The sequence below is a fragment of the Callospermophilus lateralis genome, chromosome 1 (genome assembly GCF_048772815.1).
Source record: "Callospermophilus lateralis isolate mCalLat2 chromosome 1, mCalLat2.hap1, whole genome shotgun sequence".
NCBI lineage: Eukaryota > Metazoa > Chordata > Mammalia > Rodentia > Sciuridae > Callospermophilus > Callospermophilus lateralis.
Window position 1 is genome coordinate 188627698 of NC_135305.1, and position 18781 is coordinate 188646478.

At 39.8% G+C, this 18781-nt stretch overlaps 1 pseudogene; it reads right to left on the reverse strand.

Moving 5' to 3' along the window:
• Positions 1-565: 565 nt before the first annotated feature.
• On the reverse strand, positions 566-10508 carry LOC143399588 (adenylosuccinate lyase pseudogene; annotated as a pseudogene).
• Positions 10509-18781: the final 8273 nt, after the last annotated feature.

Genomic DNA, 18781 nt, shown 5'->3' on the forward strand with positions numbered 1-18781 from the left:
CCCTCTATTACTTTACAACAAAATCTTCTTTGGATGTTGGTGCTCTGGGTTACCCTTAGATCAGGAACTGTCTTCTGAGTCCTGGCTCATACTGAGTTAAAAGCTGATTTAAATTTATCCTTGTTAGATGAAATCTTATTCTCCTAATTCTGGGTCATATGTAAATTTTCTAAACAACAAGTTTTTTTTTTTTTTCAGCCAGGGACCATGGCGCACCTGTAATCCCAACAACTCAGGAGGCAGAGGCCAGAAAGTCAAAAGTTTGAGGCCAGACTCAGCAACTTAATGACACCAGGTTTGGAAAAAAAAGAAAAAAAAGGCCAGGGATTGTAACTCAGTGGCAGAAAGCCCTGAGTTCAATCCCAGTACAACCACAACAGAAAAACAAAACAAAACAAAACAAAACAAAACAAAACAAAAAAACCACACAGAGTTAAGTACAGTTCACTTTGTTGTGCAGTGTTAAACCTTAGAAAGAAGAAAGGACTGTATCAATTTAAGGTAACAATTCTTGTTGTAAAACAAGGCACTACAGTAACATTACTTCCATGTGTCAGCAATAAAGTTAACAAACCAGCAATGATTTTTCATTTAATTCTCTTCCAACTCTACAGACATAATATGGTTTTAACAGGGGATAAACCTCCTCTTCTAAGAATCTCTGAACCTGCTGGGGGGCACGGCCAATGGAAGAAGAAGGATCCAGTAAATGCTGCAACTGGGAGTGAATGGGACTGAAGTAGGCATCAGACTGGATTCGTTCTATGAGGTCATTGTCATCCCCTTCCTGCTTCACAACATCAGCTGCTGGCTGGGAAAGCACTCTAATTTTCTCATGGCAATCCTGGCGACTACCCCCAGCTTTGACCAGGGCCATGATGATGTTCTCTGTAGCCATGAAAGGCAGTTCCTGCCTAATGTGCTGTTCAATGACTTTGGGGTACACCACCAGTCCTTCAGAAATGTTTTGTAGTGTGTTCAATATAGTATCTGCCATAAGAAATGCCTCAGCCAAGCAGATCTGTCGGTTGGCACTATCATCCAGTGTGCGGTCAAACCACTGCACAGAAGTTGTTTGCAGTGGATCCATGAGAAGGGTCATCAGGTGAAGGGCAAGGCTGCAGCAACGTTCTGAGCGCATGGGGTTCCTCTTGTATGGCTTTGCACTCGAGCCAATCTGCTGTTTTTCAAAGGGCTCCTCCATCTCCTTGGGATTTGCCAGAAGGCCTATGTCAGGGCAAATCTTGTGCCCTGATGCTCCCAAGCTAGCCAACACCTCCATGTCTACTTGTCGTGAGTATGTCCGTCCTGTGATGATAAAAAACCTCTTGAACCCTGCCTTTTCTGTCATCATCTTGTCCAGCTGCTCCACCTTTTGGTGATCTCCCTCGAAGAGCTGCAAGAAGCTAGCCTGAGTGCCCAGTGGTGCCTTTCACTCCACGGAAGCACAAGTTCTGGAGATCCATGCAAAGAGCTTGAATCCAAAGACAACAACATTTTCCAACTGTGGTCAGTTGGGCAGGCTGGAAATGTGTAAAACCTAAGGTAGGCAGATGGGCATGTTCCTTAGCAAAGTCGGCAAGCCGAGAGATCATTCTGGCAAGCTTGGCAAAAGCAGGTCAAAAGCATTTCTAAGAATAATCAAATCTCAGGCTGGGGATGTGGCTCAAGCGGTAGCGTGCTTGCTCGGCATGCGCGCGGCGCTGGGTTCGATCCTCAGCACCACATACAAATAAAGATGTTGTGTCCGTTGAAAACTCAAAAATAAATACTAAAAAATTCAAACAAACAAAAAAACACAATAATCAAATCTCCAACATAGCAGGAGGTGGCACCCAGGAGAATAATGCCTGTAGCTTTTGGATAGCAGTGGCCAAATGTATGTACATGAGCCATAACATCATGTTGCAACTGCTTCTCTTCTTCAACTGTCATCCTGAAGTTGATGTTGTCCAAATTTGATTTCATCTCCTGGATTTGTTCATTTCTTATAGGCAAACCCAATGTCTACTCGGCCTCTGCCAGCCACAGCCAGAGCTGCCGCCATGGAATTTGTACCTGTTGCTAAACAAGAAGCACATCTCGAGGATGGTGTAGCGGGAAGCAAGCAGTGAGTGGTAGCTGTCAGGTGCCCCATGGTCGCCTCGTGGCACCACCCCCAACAAGCGACACCACGAGCCAGTCTTTATTTTCTTTCTTTCTTTTTTTTTTTTTGGTACTGGGAATTGAACTTGGGGGGCACTTGACCACTGAGCCACATCCCCAGCTCTATTGTATTCTTTATTTAGAGGCAGGGTCTCACTGAATTGCTTAGTGCCCTGCTTTTGCTGAGGCTGACTTTGAACTTGCGATCCTCCTACCTCAGCCTCCCAAGCTGCTGGGATTATTAGCATGCGCCACCATGCCCGGCAGTCTTTATTTTTTAAATCAAGTACACAATGACTATTATGGTAAAAATAAAACAGATAATAGCTAAAACTAAACATTGTCAGTTTTGTTGCTGACTTGAGAATGATAGAATTAAATATTGGCAGAAGGAAAATCTGCAAAATTCTTTAAGGCAGATGGACTCAGAAATAAGTCTATGAGAGAAAGTTGCTCATGCTGGCAGCTCTGATTAGCTAAAAAACAGAAATAAACAAAATCCTGATAGAGAAATGAGTTCTTTCTTTAGAATTTTTTTGAGGGGAAAATTTGATTTTTATAGGAATGATTCCAGGAAAATAAAGTAAAAATGAAAACTACTTGAAATAGTTTGACCTCAACATATGCAAAATTGACCATTTATGGATTTGCTCAACAACTTCTTATTTAAGTCAAATTGGACTACTGAATTTCTTTTGATACTTACTTGCTGGAAATATATCAATGTTGAGATAATTTTGACTAAAATGTTTGTGTTCATAAACTTTTCAGAGTCAATTACTTCTGGGATTGAAATGACTTTCATTAAAAAAGATCCACTGGGTGAAAACATTAAGGCCAACTTGCCAAAATTAAAATGGTAGGATCAGAAGTCTCTACAGCTGCATGTCTGTAATCCCAGTGAATCAGGAGACTGAGGCAGGAGGATCACAAGTTCAAAGCCAGCCTCAGCAATTTAGTGAGGCCCTAAGCAACTTGGTGACACCCTACCTCAAAATAAAAATATGAAAAGGGATGGGGATTTGGTCAGAAGTTAAGCACCCTTGGGTTCAATCTCTGGTATACCCCCCAAATTAATAATAATAGTAGTAATAAAAATTTAAAGCCAGGCACTGTGGAGAACACCTGTAATCCCAGCAACTCAGGAGGCTGAGGCAGGAGGTTCAAAGCCAGCCTCAGCAAAAGTGAAGCACTAAGCAGCTCAGCAAGACCATATCTAAATAAAATACAAAATAGGACTGGGGATGTGGTCAGTGGTTGAGTGCCCCTGAGTTCAATCTTTAGTACCAAAAAAAAAAAAAATTAGCAATTAAAAATAAGTGCTGCAGATGTAGCTTAGTGCTAGAGTATGCCTGGGTTCAATTCCCAATACAAAGTTTTTAACATAAAAATTATTTTAACGGGCTGGGGATGTGGCTCAAGCGGTAGCGCGCTTGCCTGGCATGCGTGTGGCCTGGGTTCGATCCTCAGCACCACATACAAAAACAAAGATGTTGTGTCCGCCAAGAACTAAAAAATAAATATTAAAAAAATTATTTTAACTTGTATTTGAAAGTATCTTTATTGTAAAAATAACAAAAAAGTTAAATGAAGAAAATAATCATCTATAATATCACCATTGAAATAAAACCTCTGTTAAACCCTTTGGTATAACATTTTACTTTTCTTTTTGGTGTATGGAATTTTAGACATAATTGTGATAATACTTCATATGTAATATTCATATTGATTTAAGAAAAATTAACTTTAGGTTTTTAGCATTATCACTTTATTCCCTTATTTTTGCAAGTATTCTTTTCAAAAGCTGAGGAGAATTTACTCCTGTTTCCTTTTGGCTGGGCATATAGGGATTTGCCCAGTTTTGTAGTCTATAGAAATAATGCTATATATCATTTCACACAAAGATTTTCCTATATTTAGAATTATTTTATTACGACAGGTTCTCAGAAATGATACAGAATCAAAGACCTTTTTTTTCCCCCTTAAATAAGGAAGAGAGAAACAGATTGAGCCTCATCAGAAGAATCCTGACCATAAATGAGACAAATAAAAAAGCAACTCGAATAATTAATGACAGACTCTCTGTAATTCATTTACATATTCCCTCTTTGATTGGAAGTTTGCGGTATTTGAGGAGGATCAAAGAGTTTGGGTTTTAAAGTAATTTTTAGGCTTTCTATTATGGAAGATGAACATTTTTAAATAATTAATTTTTTTAGTTGACAAATAAAAATACTTTATGTTGGATAACCTGGTGTTTTGGAATATACCTACATTTAGAATGAATAGAAATGCACACCTGTAATCCCAGTGGCTTGGGAGGCTAGGGCAAGAGGATAGCAAGTTCAAAGCCAGCCTCTGCAAGTTAGTGAGGCCCTAAGCAACTTAGTGAGACCCTGTCTCTAAATAAAATACAAAGAGTTGAGTTGGGGGGAGGCTGTTGCTGTGACTCATTGATGGAGCATTCACCTGGCATGTGTGAGACATAATCAGTACCACATAAAAAAATAAAATAAAGGTATTGTGTCCATCTACAACTAAAAATATATATTAAAAAAAGAGGGAGCTGGGGATGTGGCTCAGTGGTTAAGTGCCTCAGTGGTTAATTTTTATGTTCCCATAAAAATTAAATCCAGAATGGCTAAATTAAGTTAAAGCATACACATTACTTCACATACTTTTTTTGGTGTGCGGTCAGAACACATAAAAGTTATTCTTTTTTAAAAAAAGCTATTTTTTTATCAATTTCCAAATATATAATACATATAACACAGTTATTAATGTAGTCACTATATTGTACAATAGATCTTTTTTTGATGAGCCACATCCCCAGCCCTTTTTTCATTTTTTATTTTGAGACAGGGTCTTACAAAATTGCTTTGGGACTTGTTAAGTTGCTGAGGCTGACCTTGACCTTGCAAACCAGCTCAAAATAGATGTTTTGAACTTATTCTTCCTGTCTGAAATTTTATATCCTTTGACTAAAAGAAAATAAGAATTTTTTTTCATAGTGCTGGAAATAGAATCCAGGGCATTATGCATACAAGGCAACTGCTCTGCCCCTGGACCACATACCCAGCCCTAAATGAGAATTTTAATGTTACATTCCTCCTCTCATAGATGTGGGCATATTGGCACACAGTCACATGTATGTGAATGCACACATACTTCTCTTTTTCCACTTAATGTATCTCACATCAATTTTTCTTTGGTGGGACATATTCTCCAGTTCCTAGCAGGGGTGTCTAGAGGTGAGTTTCTTTATTTTTTTTAATGCATTTTTATTTTTTAATATTTTTTTTAGTTGTCAATGGACCTTTATTTTATTTATTTTATATTTCTAGGTGGTGTTGAGAATCAAACCCAGTGCCTTGCACATGCTAGGCAAGTGCTCTTCCACTGAGCCACAACCCCAGCCCTAGAAGGTGAGATTCTGGAAAGTTTACCTGTCTCAAAATATCTTTAGTCCACTCTTATACTTGACTGATAGTTTGGCTGAAATTTGATATTTGAAATAAGGTCATCTTTTTCTTTTTTTTGGACAGCATGGCTTTATTTTATTTGTTTATTTTTTACGTAGTGCTAAGGATCAAACCCAGTGCCTCACACATGCTAGGCAAGTGCTCTGCCATTGAGCTACAGCCCAGCCCCAAAATCTTATTCTTAGAATTTTGAAGGCATTCTTCAAGTATTCAAAGTTGCTTTTGGGAAGTTGAATGATATTCTGTTTTAGTCTGTTTTGTCTTGCTATGACAGAACTGCACAGACCAGGTAGTTTAAAGTAAAGACATTTATTTGACTCACAGTTCTAGAAACTGGCAAGTCCAAGGGCGTAGTGTTGGCAACTGCTTAACATCTGGTAAGGGTCTTCTTACTAGGTCATTCTGTGGTAGAATGTGGAAAGCCAAAGGGCTTGCACATATGTGAGAAAGCCTCCAAGCCTTTTAAAATTGTAATTAATTCATGAAGGTGGAGCCCCATAACCTAAACACCTCCCATGAAGCTCCACCTCTCAATAATGTTGCACTGAGGATTCAGTTTCTAAAAAAGCCTTTGGGAGATACACTGAAACCATAGCATGTATCCCACTCCTTGGCATATTCCCAAAGGACTGAAAATCAGCATACAGTAGTGACTCGGCCACATCAATGTTTATAGCAGCTCTATTCACAATAGCTAAACTATGGAACCAAACTAGGTGCTCTTCAACAGATGAATGGATAAAGAAAATGTGATACACACACACACACACACAGGAATATTACTCAGCCATAAAAAGAATGAAATTATGGCATTTAAATTAATGGATCTGGAGATTATCAAATTAAATTCCAAAAAACCAAAGGCCAAATGTTCTCTCTGATATGTGAATGCTGACTCATGTTGTGGGGGAGGTGGGAAGTGGAGGTTCACTGGATTGGACAGGAGATAGTGGGGGAAGGGAATAAAAAAGACAGTAGGATTCATCAGACATAACTTTCCTATGTTCATATATGAATATACAACTAATGTAATTCCACATCATGTACAACCACAAAAATGGTAAGTTATATTCCATGTATATATTTTATGTCAAAATATATTCTACTATCATGTATAACTAAAAAGAACAAATAAAAAATTAAAAAAATAAAACAAACCATAGCATATGTGATCTGATCTTTCTTTATGGATGTTTTTATGATCTTCTCTTTGTCCCTTAATGTTTTGAAATTTCAAAGATACTTTAAAAAAAATGTTCATTGCAGCTTTATTTGTACTAGCCAAGGGTTGGAAATGACCCAAACTTTCATCTGAAGATACCTTTTAAAAAATTAATTGTGTAAGAATCTATGAGTATTTAAATCTGAAAATCAATTTTTTTTCCTAATTTTTTTTAGTTGTCAATGGATCATTATTTTATTTATTTATATGTGGTGCTGAGAATCAAACCCAGTGCCTCATGCATGCTAGGTGTGTGCTTTACCACTGAGCCACAACCCCAGGCCCTGAAAACTCATTTCATTTAATTTCAAGAAAATTATCTTGAATCATATTTTTGATCATTTTTTTCCTGGAACAATAAACACACACATATATATATTAATAAAATACTGAATGTACTTTTAGTTATATGTGGTGCTGAGAATCGAACCCAGTGCCTCACACATGCTAGGTAAGAGGTAAGAGATGACACAGCTCTACCACTGAGCCACAACTTTAGCCCCAGGAACTCCTTTTATATTTCCTGGATTAATCTTTTTTTTTTTTTTTTTAAATAATGCTGGGGATGGAACCCAGGGCCTTGTGCATGCAAGGCAAGCACTTCACCAACTGAGCTATATCCCCCCAGCCCTCCTGGATTAATCTTTAGGTCTGTTAAAAAAATTTCTTGTAATGTTCATCTGTCTTTTTGTTCTGCTTGATAATGATCTCTTTATCTTGGCTTTATCTTCCAACTTTTCTAATATATTTATTTTAGATTTTATCTTTAATTTTCAAGAACTCTTACTTGTTCTGGGTTCCTTTTTTTGTAGCATCCTGGTTTCAAGGATGGCTGTCATCATCTCTTACCTCCTTCAAGGGATAAAGAGTCTCTCTTGTTCCTTGTATGCTTCTGAGTTTCTTTCTGTCATGGTGGAATCTTCTTTCAATAGTGGAGGAATCTGTTATTATCTGTTTATGTTTGAGAGAAACCTTGAGAAGTGGCCTGGCCACTGTATGTGTGCGTGTGCCTGCATGTGTGTGTGTTGGGGGGCTCTAAGGAGCCCTGTTGACTGGCAAGAGGTGGGACCTGCCACATCACTGCAGATTCTCAAAGGTTGTCATCTGTAAGTCTCATGTCTGAGGCTACCCATGTGCTCCAGGTGGGAAATCCTCCCCTCTTTTGCTTGAAGGAAAGTAGACTGAGGGTTTCATAATTGAATAGGTAGACCTTCTAACCTATTATCCTGTCTTCCACAGTGCCTGTTGTCCCAGGAGCTGCGGTTTCAAAGATGGAATTTCTTCAGGAGATAAACTTCAGTGAGGGGAGCACAGGCAGAATCTTTTTTTTTTTTTATCCAGAGGAGATTCTTATGCAAAACGTTCAGTCATCCTTACTGTTCTCAGCCTCATGAATCACCCTGGATTCAAAGAAAGCCTACTTTTTCCCAGGAGTTGACTTTGATAAGTGATGTTTCTTTCTCCCATCTATCTCCTAAGGGCCCAGTGACTTCAGGGGAGCCTGGATGCTTCCAGAGATTCCAGTATCTTTGGTCTGTTGATTGCCCTTTGTATTAGTCATCTATCACTTACTTATCTATTACCCAAAATGTAATGACTTAAAACAACAGCATTTATTATCACGTAGTTTTGTGGATCAGAAGCTCCATGTGGCTCAGTTCAGCTGGGTCTCTGCTTCAGGATTTCTCACGGGCTGCAATCAAGAGGCCGTTGGCTGTGGCTAATGTTATCTCAAGGCTCAACTGGGGAAAGATCTGCTTCCAAGTCCTCTCTTGGCAGGATCCAGCTCCTGGTTGGCTGTTGGCTGGAGGCCACCCTCAATCCTTTACCACTTGAGTTTCTCCATAGGGAAGGTCACAACACTGCAACTTGCTTTGATGGGCAAGTAGATGAAAAGAACCAGAAAGAGAAGGTATGAGCAAGTTTAGAGTTTCATTCTTTTACAACATAATCTCGGAAGTGATACCCATCACCTTTGCCTATTTTATTGTTAGAAGCACCTCACTTGGTCCAGGTCACATTTAAGCACAGGGATTATTCTCAGAAGGTGAATCCTGGGAGTCACGGATCATTGGAGCGCATCTGAGAGGGCCAAGTGCTACACCCCTGCAGGGAGCACTCCCCCTGGAGAGCTTCTGCGTCTCTGCTACAGTAGAGCTGTGCTTCTCCACTCCATTGTGCACACACAACCTGGACCCATGATCTGGGATCATGTGCAGGTTCAGATTCATGAAGTTCAGAATGGGGCCTGACAATCTGTATCTTTGCTGTTACCCAGGTGATGCTGCACCCAGAATTCTTCCAATTTTCTTTTAGAAAACTGCATCATGAAAGAGAAGCAGTAGCTTTTATATGAATTAAGAGGCTAAGAGAGATAGTCTTGGATATTGACTGAGTTGTTTTTTTGTTTTTTTTTTTTTTTTAACTGAGGATTTAACCTAAGGGTGCTCTACCCCTGAGCTACAAGCCCCAATATTTTTAAAAATTTTCTATTTTGAGACAGGGTCTCACTAAATTGCTGATGCTGGCCTCAGACTTGAAATCCTCCCTCCTTGGAGTACAGGCATGTGCCACCCGGCTGGCCTGACTGAGATTTAAATGGTTATCCTATTCTTACTACTATTAAAATGTTTTATTTATTTTTTTTTTGTGCACATCCATAAAGAAGGGTGTAAGCATCGGAAACAAATTCATCTTCTAGAGTGTAGATATAAAAATCTATAGATAATTAGTAAAGGCTTACTGGTAATAAGCACAGCAGAAGAGTTTATTATGAGCATAAGCACGTTTCTCCTAGAGTCTATGGGTAGAAATGCATCCAGACCTGGAGGAGGAAATAGAATCAGAACCCCAGGCAATGTGCTTTCTATCTTTTTGCATTTAGAATTCTTTTTTTTTTTTTTTTTTGTATGTGTGGTACTAGGGATTGAACACAGGAGTGCTTTACTGTTGAGTTTCATCTTCAGAACTTTTTATTTTAATTTTTAGACAAGTTCTTTCTAAACTGCTGAGGGCCTCACTAATTTGCTGAGGCTGGACTCGAACTTTTGATCTTCGTGTCTCAGCCCCCCGAGTTGTTGGAATTACAGGCATGTGTTACCATGCCAGGCTTGTATCTAGAATTTTATTCTGTTATGTTACAGGGCAGAAATCCTGGTCACTTGGAGACATGATGTGGAAAGTCTGGAGGAAAGCAATCATTAATCTTTTCTTGAATTGCGCTGGGCCTATATTCCTGGAATATCTATTATCTGGTTCTTGGGGCTGACCAAATTGCCGGTTCAATATCCAAGCTGGCAATCTCTAACTTGGGTGCATCAGAATTACCTTGGAGGACTTGTGAAATACAAATTGCTGGGCCCATCCCGAGAGAGTTGTCTGATTCATTAGATCTTCTGTGGAGCCGCAAGGTGGAACTTCTACCAAGTTCCCAGATGCTGCTGATTCAGCAACCACACTTGAGACCATTGGTCTAGGTTAACTTACCAACAGAGGAAGGACAAAGGACACAGGGAAGAATTAACCAGCTGATGACAGTTGCTGATAAGCTGAAGTAGAGGAATGAGGAATTGATGGCTGAAAAGGAACTCACCTGGGTCTTCAGCGCCTTCTGAATGTTGGTGATCATTTGTGATAAAAAACTTAATGTCAATTATCATGAATACAAGCAATAACAAATGTTGGTGAGGATGTGGTAGAAAAGGTACATTCATATATTGCTGGTGGGACTGCAAATTGGTGCAACCAATCTGGAAAGCAGTATGGAGATACTTTAGAAAACTTGGAATGGAACTACCATTTGACCCAGCTATCCCACTCCTCGGTATATACCCAAAGGACTTAAAATCAGCATATAGTAACATAGGCACGTCAATGTTTATAGCAGCTCAGTTCACAATAGCTAAACTATGGAACCAACCTAGATGTCCTTCAATAGATGAATGGATAAAGTAAATGTGATATATATAGACCATGGAATATTACTCAGCTTTAAAGAAGAATGAAATTATGGCATTTGCAAGCAAATGGATGGAACTAGAGAATATCATGCTAAGTGAAATAAGCCAATCCCAAGAAACCAAAAGCCAAATGTTTTCTCTGATAAACTGATCCACAGTGGGGATGGGGGTAGAGAAGAATGAAGGAACTTTGGATTGTGCAGAGGGGAGTGAGGGGAGGGGTGGGGCGGTGGGGATGGGAAAGACGGTAGAATGAGACAGACATTATTACCCTAAATACATGTACTGGTGTGACTCTGCACCATGTATAGCCAGAGGAGGGAGAGTTGTGCTCCATTTGTGTACAATGTGTCACAATGCATTCTGCTGACCCGTATAACTAATTAGAACAAATTAAAAAGAAAAACAAGACTTAAGACAACAGGGCATGGTGGCACTCTCCTGTACTCCCTGAGAGTGGAGAGGCTAAGGCAGAAGAATTGCAAGTTTGAGGCCGGCCTTAGCCATTTAACAAGCCCCCTCAGCAACTTAGTGAGACCCTGTCTCAAAATAAAAATGGAAAAAAGGACTGGGAATAGAGCTTGGTGTTAAACCTCATTCCAAGTTAAATTTCCAGTACCCAAAACACAGAAAAAAAAATTGAGAATAATCAGAGGGGTGAGGTGGTGGTGGCTCAATGGTAGAGAGCTTGCTTAGCATGTGTGAGACACTGGGTTCCATTCTCAGCACCACATATAAATAAATAAAATAAAGGTCCATTGACAACTAAAAAAAAAAAAAATTAAAAAAAGAGAATCAGTTGATTACACTATATCAGGATAAGTTATACTCATAGGATGGATTCTCAATTAGAGAGGTTTTCAAAATAATAAATAGGAACATGGGAAAATTAGGAGTTGAGAAAGTCAGCAATGTGTACAGTTCTTTTAGCTCAGCAGTATGCCCTGTTGTTAGAGCTAGTTTTGTGTTTGGTGTTAATTTTTGTTTTGTTCATCACTCCCGGTGGGGCGGGGGTGGTGGTGGAAGGAATTGCAGATTTTTTTTTTTTTTTTTAACTGTGATGGAGAGTAATAAAGATGATCATGCATTCCTTGTAGTATGTTTATTTAATGAACTCTCATGTAACATTTCTTCTTTATTAGTTTTTCAAATTCCTGTTTGGGATGTTATTAAATCAACAGAGCACTTAAACAATTCAGCCAGTTTCTGAATGGCAGTAGATATTTTTCTACTGTATTTAATGAGGCATCTCACCCAAATGGTTTCTGTTGTCTTGGATTTTTATGCAATGTTGTACAGATTGCACTCATTACATGTGGACAGAACACTTTTTCTTACTAGATTCTTATCTGAATAAATAGTCCCATTTAAAATCATAAGATATTGAGATTGGATAATAAATGACTCCAAATCGACAAAAGACTGAGTCTGTATCTGAAATGTCACTGCTGGCCTTTAGTTCCTCAGAAAGAAGGAGTATCTCAAAAATAGAATGGAGGGGCTGGGGATGTGGCTCAGTACTAGAGTGTGCTTGCCTAGCATGCATGAGACTGTGGGTTTGATCCCCAACACTGCAAAAATAAGTAGATAAAAAATGTAATGGAACCCTCTTGTGGAGTGGGGAGTGGAGGCCTTTCTAGGTATCCACTTCTTCTCTGACTCTTGTTCCTTTCTCTGTAGCATCCTTCCTCCTTATATTCTTAGGGAATATTGCCAGATGGAGGGAGTGAAAGTGCTTACCTTGAGAAGTACAGCCTCCTTTTTTTTTTTTTTAAAAAAAAAAAAACTCTTTTTCTTAATATTTATTTTTTAGGTGTAGATGGACACAACACAATGCCTTTATTTTTATGCAGTGCTGAGGATCAAACCCATGTCCCGCCTGTGCTAGGCGAGCATGCTACCACTGAGCCACAATCCCAGCCCCAGAGAAGTACAACCTCTTAAAGCTTTAACACTGAAGTGTGGTCCTCACGTCAAGGTGGACTGCATCTTTGTATAAATCTTCAAAATTGTCTTCTGTTGGAACAGTGACAGCTGCAAGAATATATTCTGTCTCACATGGTAGTCAAAATATAACCTTGGTATTCCTTTTATGGAAGAGGACTATAATCCTTATGCTTTAAATCCGGGAGTGCTTGTGAATTCCGTTTAACCAATAATGTGACAAATGGATACTGCGTCACTTTGGAGGCTTGATTAGAAAAGGTGATGAAACTTCTGCCTGGTCCCCTGGCTACTTGCACTGGAGCCCTGAGCTGCTCTGAAAGCATTCTGACTGCTCTGAAGGATTTGAGAGGAAGCCCAAAGTAGCCCCCAATTTAGAGTCCTTGTGGAGAAGCCCTGCAAGTTGCCAAAGAGAGAAATGCCCCGTGGGTACCTAGCTGCTTCCGCCCCTGCTGCTCCAGCTCCACCTACTGATTGCTGGGAGACCCTGAGTCAGAAATGTCCAGTCAGGAACTCTCAAGGTTCCTGACGCACAAAAATCACTGGATAGTAAAGCAATTACTACTATTTCCTCCTCTTTCCCCCAACACCCCTAATGCTGGGGATCAAATCCAAAGCCTCCTGTGCATGCTAGGCAGGTGCTTCACTACTGAGCTACATCCCCAGCCCTGATGGTTGTTACTTTAAACCACTAAGTTTATCCAGTGATTTGTGGTACTGCTGTAGCTACTGGAACATTTCCTAAAATAAGTGAGAATGAGTGAAAGCAATTGTATCAGTGAAGTTTCCTTAGTTACACATAGGAGAAACTGACTCTGACTAACGAAGCAGATTTATATGGTAAGCTGACAAATTTAGAAGAGGGAGAGGTGGCCCATGCCTGTAATTCCAGCAGCTGGGGAGGCTGAGGCAGGAGGATTGAGAGTTCAAAGCCAGCCTTAGCAACTCAGCAAGGACCTCAGAGAGACCCTGTCTCAAAATTTAAAAAGGCCGGGGATGTGGCTCAGAGGTAAAGCATATGTGGGGTCAGTCTCCAGTTAAAAAAAAAAAAAAAAAAAGAGGAACTGAAGAGAGGAAGAGAAAATAAGTCTGTAAATCTGAAACAGCTGAAACCAGCTACATGTGGCTACTGATGCTTGAAACAGGGCTACCATAACTGAGGGACAAAAGTTTACTTTTTATTTGTGAATAACTTAAAATTAAATTTGAAACTGATAACTTGTAGACTACTTTTCCATTAAACACGCTGTTCTGATAGGACTCTACTTCACTCTAACCACTGCATCTCAGAAGATATCATCTGTGCATGGCGGTGTGTGTGTGTGTGTGTGTGTGTGTCGGGGGGTGTAAAGTTTGTAGTATTCTCCATAAATATTTCACGGATCTTGTTGGTGTTAATGGATTGATTCAGACTGAATGGATTTTTTTTCTATGAGCAGATGTAATATTGGAATGTGTTTATTTGAATATTTTATGAAGACATAAAACAAGAAGGCAAGATTTACATAGTAATTCGTTTGTAACTCATAACTGGTAATTAAATTGAAACATTTATTACTTAGTTATGACAGTTTTTCTAATTAAAAAATAAGAATAGATAAAATTTTGAATTTAAAATAAAGGCATATGATTGATGAAGAATTTGGGTGCTATATAGAAGCTGCTATAATGATCAGAACAGTAAAGAAAAAGGAAACCTGAAGAAGATAAGCCACAAATGTCACCAGGAATAGCAACTATAATTTCAGATGGCAGAGGAAATGGCCAAAGTTGTTTGTCAACATGTGATGTTGTTAGTGCTCTGAGATTTATGGTTGTGAATTCTTCTTTTTGAGGGGCGGGGGTAACAGGGGATTGATCTTAGGGGCACTTGACCATTGAGCCACATCCTGAGCCCTATTTTGTATTTTATTTAGAGATAGAGTCTCACTGAGTTGCTTGGCTAAGTTGCTGAAGCTGGCTTTGAACTCTTGATCCTCTTGCCTTAGCCTCCTAAACTGCTGGGATACAGGCATGTGCCACTGTACCCGGGGGTTGTGAATTCTTGTGTATTAAACATTTCTGTTTTTCTTTTCAGTAGTTATTGATTCATGTTGCTCTTAAACACACACACACACACACACACACACACACACAAAAGAAAAACACTTTATGCTCTTCAATAATTCTAACAGTGTAGAGGAGTTCTGAGGTCAAAATGTTTGAGAACTGCTAATCTAGGGCATAGAAAAGGTAAAGTTTAAGTGGAATGTTGTTGTGGCATTATGAACTAGTGGGATTCACTGGAACGTTTAAAAAATAAGGACTTTTAAAATGAGAAACTGGCCTCATGTTTAAGGAAATCCCATCTCCCTTTTTTACTTTCTTTTCTCCCCTAATATCCTTCCTTCATCAAGGTCCTCTTATTGTACTGACCCATTGTACTTGAGTTTGGAGCTAGAAGACTCTAATTAGGGTTTTCCCTCCTTTATCCACGTTCAGATTGTCCTGTCTTGAGTTGCACTTTACAGGACCTTGTTAGTTGCATGTAAAGGCCAATGGAGACAGTTTTCAAGGAAATAATTTGCATTTTTAAAACAGATTAATGTTTGAAGACATAGTCACTTCATTCCACAGTTATTTTGGTCTGAGGAATGAGGAAGATGGATGGAGTAGGAGCCCTCCATGCATAGTTTGAAAATCTCAACAGAGTAACCCTGAGACAATGCAGAATTAATAAATGACGCTCCTTGGAATGACAACAGCAAAAGGCAATTTCCACTGCAGCACTCTGGGGCCAATCCAATCTGGTTGTCACTCAGCCTTCTCCTCTGGTATTGAAGAGCCCACCAGTTTCCAGGGGCCAGTGGTGTGACTGGCCACTGACCTGGGTCATAGCTCTATATCCTCTGATGATTATTTGAAAAGCCTGACAAGAAGGCAGTTTTTAAAGATCCTGAGACTCATAGACACATTTTATTTTACAGACATTATTATAGAAGTTCTTTTCAAATTTATCTGGTGATAACTACACACACACACACACACACACATATTCCAATCACTTTTTTATTCTGTCAACTTGAAATATAAACAGATAATCAATAGTGACTAGACATAAGAGGAAAATTTATTTTTTAGAAATAGAAACAAATAAAAAAGTATATAGGACATAATAAAAATATAGTGATAATTCTTTAAATATACAAATATCATTAATATCCTTAAGAAAATAACCAAATATGTTATATCTGTGGAACAAAGAAGTATCAGACCATAAACTGGTTCATAGACATTAAAAATAGGGTAGCAGAAACAAAATACAGAAAAGAAAATAAATTTTTTAAAATACCAGAGAATAAAGCAAATAAATGAAAAAAGAGAAAATGAATAAAAATTTAAAATTGGACCAAATAATGTTTCAGAAAGAGAGAATCAAGGAAATTAACATAGATATGATTTATGAAAAATATTCAAACAGAAGGCCAGTAGCTTGCAGACTGAAGTTTCTCAAAGGGTGCCCAGCAAAGGGGATGAGGATAAAACTTAATATATTTTTAAAAGGCTATTTTTAGAGCAGTTCTTAGTTCAGAGAAAAACTGAATGGAAAGTAGAGTTCCAGTGTATCTCTTGTCCCCATAAATGCACAACTTCCCCTACTACCAGCATCTTGCCCCACAGTGGTACATTTGTTACCATCACTGAATCTACATAGAGATATCACCTAAAGTCCTTAGTTAACATTCAGGCTTCACTCTTGGAGTTGTGTACTTTATGGGTTTTGATTAATACATAAACACAAGTATTTGCCATTATAATATTTTACAGAATAGTTTCTGTGCCCCTATAATCCTTTGTGCTCTGTGTATTCATCCTTTCCTCCATTCAATATCACTTGGCAACTGCTGATTTTTTTTCTTTTTTTTTCTTTTTTTTGGGTGCTGATGATTGAACCCTGGGGCTCTTACCACTGAGCTACATTCACCAGTCCTTTTTTATTTTGAGACAGGCTCCTGCCAAGTTGCTGAGGCTGGCCCTGAACTTGGGATCCTCCTGCCTCATCCTCCTCTGTTGCTGGGAATTAAAGGCGAGCGCCCAGCTCACTGATTTCTTTATTTATTTATTATTTATTATTTTTTAGTTATCGGCGGACACAACATCTTCTTTTGTATGTGGTGCTGAGGATCGAACCCCGGCCGCACGCATGCCAGGCGAGCGCGCTACCGCTTGGAGCCACATCCCCAGCCCCGCTCACTGATTTTTTTTTTTTTTTTTTTCCCCTGTATCACCATACTTTTGCCTTTTCCAGAAAGTCATGTAGTTGGGATCTCATAGTTTATATCAATTTCAGAGTGGTGGTGTCATCTTTCATGACTTCATTTCTGCCTTCTACACAGTTCGTATTAATCTCATTTTCACCTGTGGAGAAGTAGATGATGACTGATACATAAAAGGAAAAAGCAAGCTACGAAGTGTAACCTGGGAAACTCATCCACATCACATGGGGGTGATAAAGCCCTGAGGAAAAGAAGAAATGAGGAGTATTGTGGCCAGGGAACTGTGTTTAGAGAGGGCTTGGAGAGCACCTTTGAAACAGGAGCAAGGCTCAGATCCTGGGCAGTGCTATGCAGGTTAAGGGAAGGCTTTTCTTTCAAGTGTACAGGAAGCCATCAGAGAGTTTGAAGCAGAGTAATCAGAATTCATTTACATTTTAAAAATAACACACAGACTGCTGGGAAGAAGAGACTGTAGGTGGACCCAGAAGCAGTCTGGGGGTTAAATAACTATTGCAGTAGTGGAAGCAAAAGATGATGGTGGTTTGCTCTAGAGTAGGAGCAAAGACACTGTGAGAAGCACAGAGACTGGAGACACTTTGAAGGTTACATTTGTTAATGGATTGAATGGCAGGGAGACAGAATACTGAGTAAACTAACTTGCTGCATTCAAGAGCAGGCAGATATATACCAAAATAGTAAAGACTGATATGGTGAAAGAACTTCTGCGTTGGGGGCTGGGAGGAAGTGGGGGAGGAAGAGTGTTGTACATATAAATGTCTTTCATATGATGTGTTCCTCAACATTATACACCGAAAAATTTCAAAGAGCAAATTGAAAGAATTTTACAAAACGAATACCCACAAAACCCACCTTCTAAATTTTACACTTTACTATCCATCTGTATATGCCTCTATCAGCCTTACTTTCGGAGTGCATTTAAATTGCAGACTTCAATGCATTTCCTTCTAAATTCACATCAGCAAGAATCTAATGTGTTTTCATTTTTCTTTTGATCTAAAATTTACATACAAGGTGAAATGCACAAATCTTAAGTGCATACTGGCTGAGTTCTGACAATGCATACACCTGTCCATGCCTTAAACTGAAATGCAAGGGGGCATAATTGAACGGGCTGTTGGATGTGGGAATCTGGCGCTGGGAGGAGAGGTTTGTGTTTGAAATGTCAAGTTTTGGAGTCATCAAAACACAGGTTTATTTATGAGACTGAATGAAAATATTCAGGTGTATAGAGGGAAGAGAAAGTCTCTGTCCACAGAGCCCAGCATTTAGAGGCCGGATGGTAGAGCGGGAACCAGAGAATTGGAGGTCAGGGGTTGGACCAGCCTGAAGAAGCTGGCCCAGCCCGGGGTCCTGGAAAGCACTTCTGCTTGACACCTCGGGCGGTCCTCGTAACCTTAGGGGTGGTCGGAGGAGTTCAGAGATGGCGAGGGTGGGGTATAGTTCTGGGAGCAGAGTGCAGGGAGCTCCCGGCTCAAGGCCGGAAGGTCAGCCAGGAGGAGCGACAAGGAAGAGGGGGCGCAAGAGGAATGGTGAGGAGGGAAATTGGAAAAAGGAGGTGGAAGGAGTGGAGGAGAAAAGGGAGGAGGTAGGGGAGAAAAGAGGAGCGGGGGAAGAGGAGGAGGGACGCGAGCCGGGCGGAGGCGCGGGCAGGGGCGGAGTCGCCGCAGCGGCCGGCCGAGGGGCGGGCGGAGGGAGGGGGTGTGTGCGCGGGTCACATGGTCGCGGCTGCCCTCCCTATCAGCCGCCCTCACC